A 15068-nucleotide genomic window follows, 5' to 3' on the forward strand; every position below is an offset into this window, starting at 1 on the left:
TGAAGTCTAACTTATCTATTTTATGTTTGGAAAGTTTTATTGATGTCATATCTAAGAATTCATTCCCTAATCCAAGATTGCAAAGATTTATACCTGTGCCTTCTTCTAAGAGTTTTATAGCTTTAACTCTTACATTTAGGTCTTTGATTGATTTTGAGTTAATTTTTGCATATGATATGAATTAAGGGTCTAAATTTATCCTTTTGCATGGAGACATGCAGTTTTCACAGTACCATTTGTTAAAAAGATGATTCCCACCCGCCCCCCGTCCACTGAATAGTCTTGGCATCCTCACTGAAAATTAGTTGGCCACAGACACTAGGTTTATTTCTGTTCTCTTAGTTCTATAACACTCACCTATTGTCTTAGCCTTCAGCCAGTATCACACTTTCTTGATTACTGTAGCTTTATAATAGCTTGAAATTAGGAATTGTGAGTTCTTCAGTTTTGTTTGTTTCCAAGATTATTTTGACTATCCCGGTCCCTTGCATTTCTGTATGAATTGTAGGATCAGCTTGTCCATTTCTTTAAGAAAAGCAATTGAAATTTTGAAAGGGATCTCTGTGAATCTAAAGACCAGTTTGGGGAGTATTGTGGTCTTAACAATATTGTCTTCCAATTTAAGAGCACAGAATGTTGTTCTATTTATTTAGATCTTCTTTAATTTCTTTCAATAATGTTTTATAGTTTTTATATGAATAAGTTTAACAAAAGGAATTCAAAATTTATACACCATTTGTAGGTTGTTGAGCAATTTTGTAAATCATTATAGAGTACTGGGTTTTGTCAAACTATGTATTGAGATGATTATGTGTTTTCTACATTTATTCTATTATCATGGCATATTACATTGATTAATTTTCATTATATGAACTAGCCTTGCATCCCTAGGATAAATCCAACTTGGTCATATTGCATAATCCTTTTTAGTTGTTGCCAGGTTCTGTAGTTAACTTTACTTGTGTTCTTTATTTCTTCATGTGAATTTGAGTTGTGGTCCAGTGTCCTTTCACAACTTGAAGTAGAATTAAAAACAAAAATCATTTGGTCATTACGTATGACCTCATAATACTCAAAGCTCAAATTTAATCATATGGGAAATATTCATAATATATTAATAACTGAAATATCAGTTATAAATCAACATACATATTTATATATCTTATTTACATAAAAAGTGGATATATTTTATACACACAAAGAAAAATTAAAAACAAGAAATTTGTATGCCAAATTGTTAACAATGTTTATCTTCCTGTAGTGGAATTAATGGTGATTTTAAAATTTTAAATGGTGACTTCTTCTTTTTCTCCAAAATTTTTCTATGAATATATATGGCGTATAAAAAGAAAAACACTAGTGTTGACTATTCCTTAATAATTTCTTATTCCTCAATTAGACATTCACAGGGAGATTAGGAGAATATAGTGTTGAAAAGAGTTTGTTCTGGCTATTCAGAATAGGATCTTAAACAATTAATTTCCTAACCAGAACTCAACTAAAGTGTAAGCCCTTTAATACTTCTTTATATAACCTGAAATCTACACAGTTTTAGACACATATGAACATGACATAAATATATGTTCAGTATATGGATCAATGACTCAGTAACTCGGTGAATGAATGCATGAGTAAACAAATGAAAATGATTATAGTCTATATTCTTCTGGAGCTACCTAGGAAAATGTACTTACTAGAACTGCACTCAGGGCTCTTTAGTTTCAATTCTGGAATGAATGATTTATTGCTTATAAAACCATATAAGATACTAGGTGAAAAGCCCTATATAAATGTGAAATATTATTTTATTCATTGTGACTTTTAGAATGATCTGAAAGACTCATAACATACCATGATTGCCAAAAGCAGCTGACAAAACTGGTTAGCTTGGTATGTTTGCTTTTAAAAAATAAAAGTGAAATTGAAAGAAAAAAAATCATATTCAAAGTTATTCCATATAAGCTGAGACTTACCAGACTTACCAAGCCAAATGAATAATATTTACTTTCATTTAAAAATTATATAATCCAACCATAGAATGTTTACATAGGAGAATTAAATATAGTTATTATTAATTTATACCATGGGGCCGTGATTAATGTTTTTTCTGCCCTAAGACTTTATTTTTTTTCTTCCTTTTCTCAAACATGTTTGGCATTTAGAAGTTTTAAAGTAATTTCCCCCTTTGGCTTCACCTGGGGTCTCTGCTGTCCCAGCACCTCCCCCTGACCTCAGTGTTGTGTTTTCATTTAAAATAGGGCATGTCTATAAATGTCAGCAATACAGGGCAATTAGAAGTTTGAAAAGAGCTGTAACATAAACCAGCATTATAGTGAAATGGATATTGCCTTAAGCTGCCTGCAATTCACTTGCTGTTGGAAAGACAATATCCTGCCATTCTCCCATGGTGGCCTTCAATTGAACACATTTGGCTGAGGATTGACCCATTATTAAGATAAGTCTCCCCCAGCTTGAAACAATGAAAAAACACAGAGAGAGTGAAGCCAGCAAATTGGGCTGGTAGTTAGTCAGCACTGGGCAGAAAGGTGACACTGGATTAGGCCTTAATAGCTGTCTGTGGTGCTATCTGTGAAATCCAATGCTGTCCTGATTCCCTCGAATTGGACAATAGGTGCGTGCTGTTTGGGCTTGCCCAAAATTATCAGGCTTTTGAAGGAATTGCTGTCTATATATTTAGGCATGTATTGGTGTTATTTTTTTTACATCACTACCACCAATAGCAACAAAAAGTCCAGCACTTCTGACATTAACTTACCTTTATTCATTTTCATTTCCTTTGCTTCCAAGAATCTAGGCCACAAACTGCTTTTGCAGTGTTAGAGAATGCGATATGTTTTTAGACATGGCATATCATATTGTTCCAATTTACGCACTTCCAAAGATGTTCGACCTTTGTGCACTCACGATGCTTTCTTTTGCGAGCTCGAGGACTTTTGACACAGTGTCAACTGGGTTCTGGCTCGCCCCATGTGACCTCAGAGCAAACTTTCAAACAAGATAAGGTTGCTGTTGAAAGTCTCTCCTGGGTTTTCAAACTTGGTCCTGACTGTTCTGATGTTTGGTGGGATAATGAACTGCAAAAGCGTACCAAGCAAACATGTATTCCCTTCCAGATTCTATCTACTCTGGACCTTTTTTTAAGACTTTTTTTTAAAGACCACATGAGTTTTGGTGGTAAGGCAAGGAGAAAATTTGGGGGACAATTTACAAAATTACCTGCTCTTTTGCTATGTTAGGGTGAGTCATTTTAATTAAATATATTTCTGGTGGGATGTTGCCATGAACTCGCTTTTTAGTTCCTAACAACATTTCATCTCATCACACTCAGCTTTGTAAAACTCAAATGTAAAGTGGAACTGAAATGAGGGAATATATAATAATTGAGTGTGGGGGGAAAACCTATATCACTGGTCTGCTTGTAAAAATCAAGGTTTCTATGCAGGCCATGAACTACAGTTTTGGCTGTCTTAGGAAAGACTTTTAAAAATCCTTGCTGTCAACAGGCTTTTGAGGTTTTCCAGATTTCAGGGAAAGTCAAATAGACCATGAAATATATAAGGAAGTATGTCTGGGCCATGAGAATTGGAAGAAACTAGAATGGTCTACAAAAGAAATTGGCTGAATCTCTTGCTGAGGTTTAGTGACATTTGAGGGCCTACACCATTTTGCTTGAAATGGCTTCAGGGACACAGATGCTAGAGTGCCTAAGATACTTTCAATGCTGACTGTCTCTAGCCAAGTATGTGGATTAAATGGCTTTCCATGGTCAAGCTCACCACTGTATTCTGGATTCAATGTAAATGCTTTGTCTTCACTTCCTTTGCACATTTTTGTATATAACTAAGTATAATTGTTTCTGAACAGATATATAATGCCCTTTTACAGTGAGTATTGTATAGAAACACTTCTTAGTAAATGAATGAATTGGCCTCAGAGACAACTGGAATAAGACCTATGACATACTTCATAAATCAAGATGGTTACTGTACCACTAAGACCAGAGAAATCACTAAAACAGTACCATAGGACTTGCCTAAATTGCATCATTTTCATTAACAGTATTCTCAGCCACCCTTCTACACATGCCTAGTCAGGTCTCACTTCCATTCTTCACAACAGCTATTCCAAAATTTTCTTCAACATTTGGAAATTCAACTACCCATACCTGTTTTCATCCCCTTCATCAGGGGCCTCACTCTCATGGACAAAAAACATAGAGCACACTCAGAACTTGTTCAGATAAATCTTCCTCAAAATTTTAGCCTCAAACAAATCTATCCATTCATCATTCCGTCCTCTCAAAGAAAAGTAGGTTTCATCTCTGTAAAGGTAAACTTCCCGTTGTATACTTGCTTCTTTCCCATTCCTAGGTCTTGTTCATCATTGGTTTCCTATTTTTCCTACATGGCTAGATGTGTATGTGAATTCCTCTTACTTCACATCCTTGCCAAACTTGGCAACTTTTGTCTTTTAAAATTTTAGTTGTTTTTGTATGGCAACTTTTGTCTTTTAAAATTTTAGTTGTTTTTGTATGTGGTGGTATCTCAATGTGTTTTCAAATTGCATTTTGCATTTCCCTGAATACTAATGAAGTTAAACACATTTTTTTTAACATCTTTATTGGAGTATAATTGCTTTACAACGGTGTGTTAGTTTCTGCTTTATAACAAAGTAAACACATTTTTACAATGTCTGTTGGCCACTTAGATATTATCTTTTTGAAGTACCTGTTCAAGTATCTTTCTCTGTTTTCTCTGTCTGATATTTACAAAACTTTATGGGTAGTTCTTTTCACTGTGTCCTCTGTACTCTTTTGTATTTTACACACTTTATGTTCTTATTCTGGCTACTTTTTTTTCCTGATTTTTCTTTCAGGTTACTAATTGTCTCTTTAATTGTGTTAACCTGTTTTTAAAGCCACTGATTGAATTTTTAATTTTGTTTATTGTATTTTTGAGTTTCAGAATTTCCATCTGGATGTTTTCAGTATTTTCCAGTTCTCTCATCAATTTCTATTTTGTCTTTTATTTCCTTGCACAGCATTTGCAGTTATTTAAAAATGTCGATCAGTGAATGACAATATCTGAAGCCCCTACTGGTCTTTTTTCTATCGTCTAATTTTTATTGTTGTTGCTGGTTTGCTTTTTGCTCATGTTGCCTTGTCTTCTAGTATGCCTGATTATGTGTAGGATCTCATATTTAAATATTCTATAGAAATAATTTGAATCTTAGTATGATGTTAACATATCACAAATGGATTTAAATTTACACGTGTTTCTGCCAGGAGCTTGTGCACTGTTTTTATCATCTGAAAGTTCCTTGGAAGGCTCCTTTTCCTCTGCATTGCCTCTATACTTCTTTAGATTTTGTCCTTGGCCTTCTTCAAGCTCTTTCTGGGTCTCTTCATCCAGTTTCATGTTTTCAATTACCAAACCAACTATGTGAAGCTGAAATCTGTACTTCTATCCAGATCTCTTTCTTTTGAGTGAAACACTCCATGTCCAACAGCCCAATAGACATGTCCGCCTGAATAACCTGAGGGTAGCTCAGTCTTGAATGTTTTATACTTCTATATTACTTAATTCATGGTTAATGTAATCAATACATGCTGACTCCTCTTAATAGTGTCACTTTTCCAAATTTGAATCCTCTCTTATTCCTTCTCTGACTGTTCCCAAATCTAATCACTCATTAAATTATATTGATTTTTCTTGCTAATACTTTCCTAACCATCTTCCATTCATTAAGAATGTAGAGACATATAAGAAAATTCCTTTGACAATAGACACTGAAGCTATACTGTTTGGGGAATAACTTAAGGTAAATTAGCTAACAAATCTGTGTTTCTGTTTCCCCATCTGCAAAAGAAGTATGGTAATAATACCTACCAAAGGTAGACATCAACCATCACCACAATCTTTTCCTCCTCTCTCTACTCTTCCCCTGGCAATGTGATTTTGAAGCTCCTATGATCAAGAGATGAAGTTGATGGCACCAGCTCTGGGCCCCCTGGATTCCACAGCCAGCTACCCTAGTACCCAACCCCACCTGCCAGTGGGCCAGTGCCAGCCAACCCTTCCCCACCTCAAGCTTTGCAGTGCAGTTGCACTGGGACTATGCCCTGCCTACCACCAGGCTGGCAGCCACTGTGGGCTTGGGGCCAGCCCACCTACCAGCATACCTATAGTTGTTGGCCCCACCATAAGAAGGGTCCTCACAGCTCATGTAGGGGCACTCCTAGAGTATATAGCTCTGCTGACCAGAGGAGAGTGTGCTGCTGGGTCCTATAGGATGTGTCCTACATAAGGCCACTTTTTCAAAATATAGAAATTTAACTGACTTACATAATACATAGAAATAAACAGAAATTTAGGCAAAATGATTAGATGGAGAAATATATTCTGAATGAAGGAACAAGACAAAACTTCAGAAAAAGAACTAAACAAAGTGGAGATGAGCAGTATACCCCATAAAGAGTTCAAGGTGATGATTATAAAGATTCTCAACAAACCTGGAAGAAAAATAGATGAACACAGTGAGAATTTTACGTTAGAAAATATAAAGAAGAACCGAATTGAGGTGAAGAATACAATAACTGAATTGAGAGAGAGTAGTCAAAATCATCCAAGCTGAACAGAAAAAAAGAATTAAAACAATGAGGACAGTTTAAGAGAACTTTGGGACAACATCAAGCACACTAACGCTCACATTATAGGAGTTCCAGAAGGAGAAAAGGGAGAGAAAGGGGAGAAAGCTTTTTTTTGAAGAAATAATAGCTGGAAACTTTCCTAACCTGGGCAACGAAACAGATATTCAGCTTCAGAAAGGACAGAGAGCCCCAAACAAGATGGACCCAAAGATGTCCTCACCAAGACACATTTTAATTAAAATGGCAAAAATTAAAGGTAAAGAGAGAATATTAAAAGAGAAGAGAAAAGCAAGAGAAAAGCAACTAGTTATATACCTGGGAACTTCATATGACCATCAGCTGACTTTTCAGCAGAAATATTTCAGGCCAGAAGGAAGTGGCATGATATATTCCAAGTGATGAAAGGAAAAAAACCTACAACCAAGAATACTCTACCCACCGTGACTATCATTCAGATTTGAAGGAGAGAGAAAGAGTTTTACAAACACACAGAAGCTAAAAGAGTTCGTCAGTACTAAACCAGCTTTACAAGAAATGTTAAAGGCACTTCTCTAAGCAGAAAAGAAAAGACCACAACCAGAAATATGAAAATTACAAAAGGAAAAATTCTCATTGCTAAAAGAAAACATACAGTAAAGGTAAGAGATCAACCACATAAAAAGCTGGTAGGAACATTAAAAGTAAAGAAAATCATCTATACCCACAATAAGAAGTTAAGGGATACAGAAAACAAAAAGATGTAAAATATGGTGTGAAAAAAACATTAAACATGGGTAGGGGGAGTAAAATGCAGGGTTGCTATAATGCATTCAAAATTAATAGATTATCAACTTTATATACAAACTTTATGGTAACCACAAACCAAAAACCTATATTAGATACACACAGAAAAGACAGAAATTAAAACAGATCACTAAAGATAGGCACCAATTCAAAAGAAGAAGAAAGGTGAAAAAAAGAAATACAAAAGCAACCTGAAAATAGTTAACAAGATGGCAATAAGTATACACCTATCCATTATTACTTTAAATGTAAATAGACCAAATTCTCCAATTGAAAGACATAGAGTGGCTGAATGGATTAAAAAATATGACCCTTATGTATGCTGCCTATAAGAGACTCACTTCAGATCTAAAGACACAAATAGATTGAAAGTGAGGAGATGGAAAAAATATCCATGTAAATGGAAATAAAAGAAAGCTGGGATAGCAATACTTACATCAGACAAAATGGATTTTAAAACAAAGAATGTAACAAGATACAAAATTGTACATTACATAATGATAAAGGGATCAATTCAACAAGAAGATATAACAATTATATAAGCACCTGACATAGGAGCACTTACACATAAAGCAAGTCTTGACAAACATAAAGGGAGAAATTGAGAATAACACAATAATAGTAGAGGGCATTAACACCCCACTTGCCTCAATGGACAGCTCATTCAGACAGAAAATAAGGCAACAAAAGCCATAAATGACACATTAGACCAGATGTACTTAACATGTATATATATAGAACATTCCTTACAAAAGCCCAGAATACATATTCTTTTCAAGTGAACAAGGAATATTCTCCAGAATAGATCACATGCTAGGCCACAAAAGAAGTCTCAATAAATTTAAGAAGACTGCAATCATATCAAGCATCTTTTCCAATTACAAATGTATGAGACTAGAAATCAACTACAAGAAAAATATTGTAAAAATACTAACACATGGAAGCTAAGCAATATGCTACTAAACAACCAATGGCTCACTGAAGACATGAAAGAGGAAATAAAATATACCTGGACCGGGCTTCCCTGGTGGCACAGTGGTTGAGAGTCCGCCTGCCGATGCAGGGGACACGGGTTTGTGCCCCAGTCCGGGAAGATCCCACATGCCGCGGAGCGGCTGGGCCCGTGAGCCATGGCCACTGAGCCTGCGCGTCCAGAGCCTGTGCTCCGCAACAGGAGAGGCCACAGCGGTGAGAGGCCTGCGTATCACAAAAAAAAAAAAAAAAAAAAATACCTGGACCAATGAAAATGGAAACACAACAACCCAAAATCCATGAGACACAGCAAAAGTATCCTAGGAGGGAAGTTTATAGTGATAAAGCCTACCTTAGGAAACAAGAAAAATGTCAAGTAAACAATCTAATATTACACCTAAAGGAACTAGAAAAAGAAGAGCAGTATTAGTAAGAGGAAAGAAATAATAAAGATCAAAGCAGAAGTAAATGAAATAGAGACTAAAAAATAATAGAAAAGATCAGTGAAACTAAGAGCTGGTTCATTGAAAAGATAAACAAAATTGATAAACCTTTAGCCAGACTCATCAGAAAATAAAAAAAAAAAAAGAGGGCCCAAATAAATAAAGTTACAAATAAAAGAGGAGAAATTACAACTGACACCACAGAAATACAAAGGATCATAAGAGATTGCTACGAATGATTATATGGCAATAAAATGGACAACCTAGAAAAAATGCATAATTTCCTAGCAATGTACAGTTTTCTATGATTGAATCAGTAAGAAAGAGAAAATATGAACAGACTGATAATCAGCAATGAATTTGAATCAGTAATAATAATAAAAATCTCCCAACAAATAAAGTTCAGGACCAGAGGTTTCACAGGTGAATTCTACCAAACATTTAAAGAAAAATGCTTCTCAAACTATTCCCCCCATCCAAAAAAAAACTGAAGAGGAGGGAATGCTTCCAAACTCATTCTACAAAGCCAGGCTTACTCTGATAACAAAACCAGATAAGGATGCCACAGGAAAAAAAGATTACAAGCCAATATCACTGTATCACTGATGAACATAGATGCAAAAATCCTCAACAAAATGTTAGCAAACCAAATTCAGCAATGCATTAAAAAGGTCATAATCAAGAGCAATTTATCCCAGAGATGCAAGGATGGTTCAGTATTCACAAATCAACCAATGCTATACATTACATTAACAAATTGAAGAATAAAAATAATGAATGTCTCAATAGGTGCAAAAAAGCTTTTGACAAAATTCAACATTTGTTTATGATGAAAATTCTCAACAAAGTGGTATAGAGGGAACATACCTCAACGTAATAAAGGTCATAAATTATAAACCTACAGTCAGCAACATACTCAGTGGTGAAGAGCTGAAAAAATTTCCTCTAAGATCAGGAATAAGACAAGGATGCCCACTCTCATCACTTTTCTTCAACATAGTATTGGAAGTCTTAGCAACAGCAATCAGACAAGAAAAAGAAAATAAAAGGAATCCAAATTGGAAAAGAAGAAATAAAACTGTCATTTTTGCATATGACATAACACTGTATATAGAAAATCCAAAAGACACCACCAAAAAACTATTAGAACTAATAAATGAATTCAGTAAAGTTGCAGGATACAAAGTTAGTATGCAGATATTTGTTGCATTTCTATACACTAACAAACTATCAGAAAGAGAAATAAAGAAACAATCACATATACACCTGCATCAAATAGAATAAAATACCTCAGAATAAACCTAACCAATGAGGTAAAAGACTTGTACTTGTAAAATTACAAGACAATGATGAAAGAAATTGAAGACGACACAAATGAAAAGATATACAATGTTCATAGATTGGAAGAATTTATATTGTTAAAATGACCATACTACCCAAGGCAATCTCTACAGATTCAATGCAATCCCTATCAAAATACTAATGGCATTTTTCACAGACCTAGAACAAATACTTCTAAAATTTATATACAATATAATATTACTCAGCCATAAAAAAGAATCAAATAATGCCATTTGTAGTGACATGGATGGACCTAGATATTGTCATATTGAGTGAAGAGTCAGACAAAGACAAATATCATATGATAATCACTTATATGTGGAATCTAAAATAATGGTACAAAAGAACCTATTTACAAGACAGAAATAGAGTCACAGATGTAGAAAACAAACTTATGTTTACCAAGGGGGAAGCGGGGGGAGGGATAAATTGGGAGATTGGGATTGACATATACACACTACTATATATAAAATAGATAACTAATAAGAATCTACTGTATAACACAGGGAACTCTACGCAATACTCTGTAATGTCCTACATGGGAAAAGAATCTACAAAAGAGTGGATATATGTATATGTATAACTGATTCACTTTGCTGTACAGCAGAAAGTAACACAGCATTGTAAATCAACTACACTTCAAAAAAAATTAATTAAAAAATAAATAAAATTTGTGAAACACAAAAAACCCCAAATAGCCAAACTAATTTGAGAAAGAAGAACAGAGGTATATGTATCACACAGCCTGATTTCAGACTATATTACAAAGCTAGTATTTGAAACAGTATAGTACTGGCACAAAAACATACACATAGATCCATGAAACAGAATAGAGAACCCAGAAAGAAACCCACACTTATATGGTCAATTAATCTATGACAAAAGAGGTAGGAATATGCAATGGAGAAAAGACAGTCTCTTCAATAAATGGTGTTGGGAAAACTGGACAGCTACATGCAAAAGTATCAGACAGGACTACTTTCTCACACTGTATACAAAAATTGAGTCAAAATAGATTAAAGACTTAAATGTAAGACCTACAACCATAAAACTCCTAGGAGAAAACATAGGCAGTATGCTCTTTGACATCAGTCTTAGCAATTGTTTTTGGATATGTCTCCTCAGACAAGTGAAACAAAAGCAAAAATGAACAAATGGGATACATCAAACTACAGATTTTTTGCACAGCAAAGGAAACTTACTATTTGAGGCAGATGGTTACTAGACTTATTGTAGTAATCATTTCATAATGTATACAAATGTCAAATCATTGAGTAGTAAACCTGAAACTAACATAATGTTGTATGCCAGCTACATTTAATATAAAAAATTTTAAAAGATAGTTAATTTTTCCACCTTTGAATCAGGGCTGGACTGTGAACTGCTTTGATCAATAGAATGAATAAGGTATGATAGTGTGTAAATTCTAAACCTAGGTCTTAAAAGACTTCGAATACTTATATTCTCTCAAAACTTGAGCCAACTTTCTGGGGAAGGAGAGACCATGTAGTTCAGAGAGAAACCTTCCCAACTGAAGCTATCTTAGACCAGCCAGACCTCAGCCAACCTGGACATTGACCACAGAGAATGTGTGATGCTGGCCAAGATCAGAAGAATTGCCAACCTATGGACTGTTGTGCTAAACAAATGGTTGTTATTTTAAGGCACTATGTTTTGGGTTATTACCCCAAAAAGGCCAATTGATAACACTATTTCTTAGGGTTGTAGTGAAGATTAAATGAGTTAATATGTGTAAATTGCTTAGAATGTGGTCTGGCACAGAGTAAGCATTATTTAAATGTTAGTTATTATTATTCTTTGCATCTCTATGTACCCTGCCATGGCTTTCAACTCTCATCACGTTACTTCTTAACTGTTCCTATTGCTGCTAATCTCTTCCTCCTCAAGTCCATCCTCCACAATTGCTTCTTGAGTGCTTTTCTAAAACGCAATTTCAATCATGTTAGTTCCCTGTTTAAGATATTGCAACGATTGGTTAGTACTTGGATGGGAGACTGCCTGGGAATACTGGGTGCTATAGGCTTAAAGATGTATATTGCATTGAATCTTTACTAGTTACATTTAAGTCTAAACATCTTGGTTTAGTTTTTTAAGGCCTGTCTAATTTTCTCTCTTTATATATTACTTTGATTCATTTATGTTTTTATCTGTGCCTGTTATGCTATATTGATTACTAGTAAAATAACTAAAAGTGAGGCAAAAAATATTTTTTGAAGTATAGAGACAATTACATTGTAGTTGAATTAATGTGGTGTTTGTGGTCAATTCTGTTAATACTGAGTGGAAGATCAGGAATGTAACAATAATCGCAAAATTTACCATATTAAGATTAGATCTGATTTATGCCACTTTTTCCATAAACTAACCCACCATAAAATGCTACCTCTAAACTGTTCATATTAAATTTATTTTCACTATAAATTTCACTATAAATAAATTTTCACTATAAATATAACACCTGGTGCATCAGTATGGTCAGGTAATGAAATGTTCTATCCCAAGAGTTTCCAGATGCAGATCCCCTCATTGATGCTGGATTATTAAATAAGAGAAAATTTTTAAAAATCTGAATACTCCAGTGCCACCCCAAAACTACTAAATAAGAATTTCTACTAGTACAACTAAGGCTCTGTGTGGTTTCAAAGAACTTTTGGCTCATAGACCTCTCTTATAACTAAGGAATATTTTTAGTTATTTTGAAGCTAATTGAAAACTCTCTAGGGCACAGAAAGCTATGGTTTAGAATATATGGAATCTGGGACCGGAATTCTCTTTCAGGTGTACGTTGATTGCTTTCTTATTTTACCAATGTAAATCTGATAATCATTAATTAAACATAGTAATATTTGTTAGAAGTATAGGAAAAGCACAATGTTTTCCATAGTTAATTTCATTTTAATTGAACTGAGAAGAATTTTAAATATGGTTCCTGATGTTTTAAAAACATTTGGATTGATACTAGAAATTCACAGCTGATAGAATTAGAAAGTATTCTCCAACAGTCATAAAATTGTTTAATACCTGGAGGCTTATTTTGTTTTATCTTACTAGATGCCATTCTAGCTTTGCTTCACCTAACTTAGAGATCAAATATACCTGTGAACTCTATGCATAACTGAAATCTTTTCTTCTAAAGCTTTTCCAATATTTTATATTAACATGATTTCTTTTACTCTGAGGTTGAATGTAAAGTGATTATAGGCTAACTTCCGAAGTGTGGTAAGCCATCAAATTATTCAGCATATTTATATGTTGTGGGTTCAAATTCAATCTAATGTACAGCTGCTAAAGAAAAATTTTTGCTATGAAGAGCCTTTTCCTATTAATATAAACCAACATGCCAAGATTGTGCATAGGTGACCATGGAGGAAACCTATGGACCCTGCATAAGCCAGGGTTAGAATTTTGACTCTAACTCAGTTTTTCCATATGCTAAATGGGAATAATAAAAGTGTCCCAAACAGAAAATTACTATAAGGATTTAATGAGGTAGTATATGTAAATATTCTTAGCTCTAACTTAGTACCCTGTAAATGTTAATTATTACAATTCAGAAATTATATGGTCAGTCCTTAGTTATCATCAAGCTTAAAATATCATTGAGTCATATAAATATTGTTTTCCTTATGATAATTTTTATAATTCTATAGTGGAAATGACATTTAACTAGTAATCAAAAGATAAAAATTGAATCAAAACCACCATGAACTAATGTAAATTTTGGCAGTCTTTTCATTTTCTCCCAACCTTAGCTTTCATCAAATAAGGATACTTGATGCTTTATAAGGAGGGATAAGATGCAATAAAGTAGGTAAAAAATATTTTGTAAACTCCATTTTTTTAGTGATAGTATTGTTACTATCAACAACACTTCTATTGATTCAAGTTCTCATTACATATATAAATATTTGTAGAGTCATTATAAAATTGTTTAGGACATTTTTTCACATCAACTGCATCAATCAAATAGTTTGAACAGTTCTGTGCAAGTTGTAGAATCAGCAGTATTTCACAGAGAAACTGTGTAAACCACTGTAGTTTACAATGATCTACCATTTCAGTAATTATTGTCTGAATTTCTGTTGTGGTATCTCTACATTGTTGGCTGCTACATCTAAGATGTATTGCTATTTAACTCATCAAGTGCTTATACCTGTCTCCCAACTAGATAGAAAGCAACTTGAGGGTGGGGACCATAATTTAGACTTCTTGATTATCTTGACCTCTCACTAAAAGAAAACATGATCTTAAATGAAATAAAAATAAGATAAATGAGGGTGGGGGGCCTTTTCTCTTCTTAGCCTCTTCTTAGCCTATTGTTTTGATGTTTGTATTAGCCATCTGACATAAAGGTTGAAGGGAGAATAGTTTATTGAAGTTTGCCTGGATCACCCCTACTAGAAGCAAAAATTGAGTTGCTTTACCTTGGTTTTCTCTATTACTATAATGATTGTGATGGGACTCTCTTAGTAAGCACCTACTTAGATACTATTTCTTTTTTAATTGAATGATTTTGGAAAACTCAGAGGACATTTTTTCCATACAGCAACTTCAATATAAAGAATTGGTCTTCAGAATCCAAATAATGAGACAATTACACATATTTGCTTTCCTATACTAAAATATCAAGGTGTAAAATAAAAATGAGAGGAGAGCAATTTATAATTATAAAACCTTTCTCTTTAGAGATAGCATTTTAAAGTTTACAAAGCCTTTCTCCTTAAATTATCATGATGAACCAAAAAATGTACAAAAAGCATACCATGTCAAACTGTGAGTATGGCGCTTAATTCTACAATAAATGCAAGAGAAGTGAATGGTGCTGGATATTGCTTTGT

This window comes from Lipotes vexillifer, unplaced genomic scaffold (assembly GCF_000442215.2).
Source record: "Lipotes vexillifer unplaced genomic scaffold, Lipotes_vexillifer_v1.1 scaffold756, whole genome shotgun sequence".
In the NCBI taxonomy this organism is placed as follows: domain Eukaryota; kingdom Metazoa; phylum Chordata; class Mammalia; order Artiodactyla; family Lipotidae; genus Lipotes; species Lipotes vexillifer.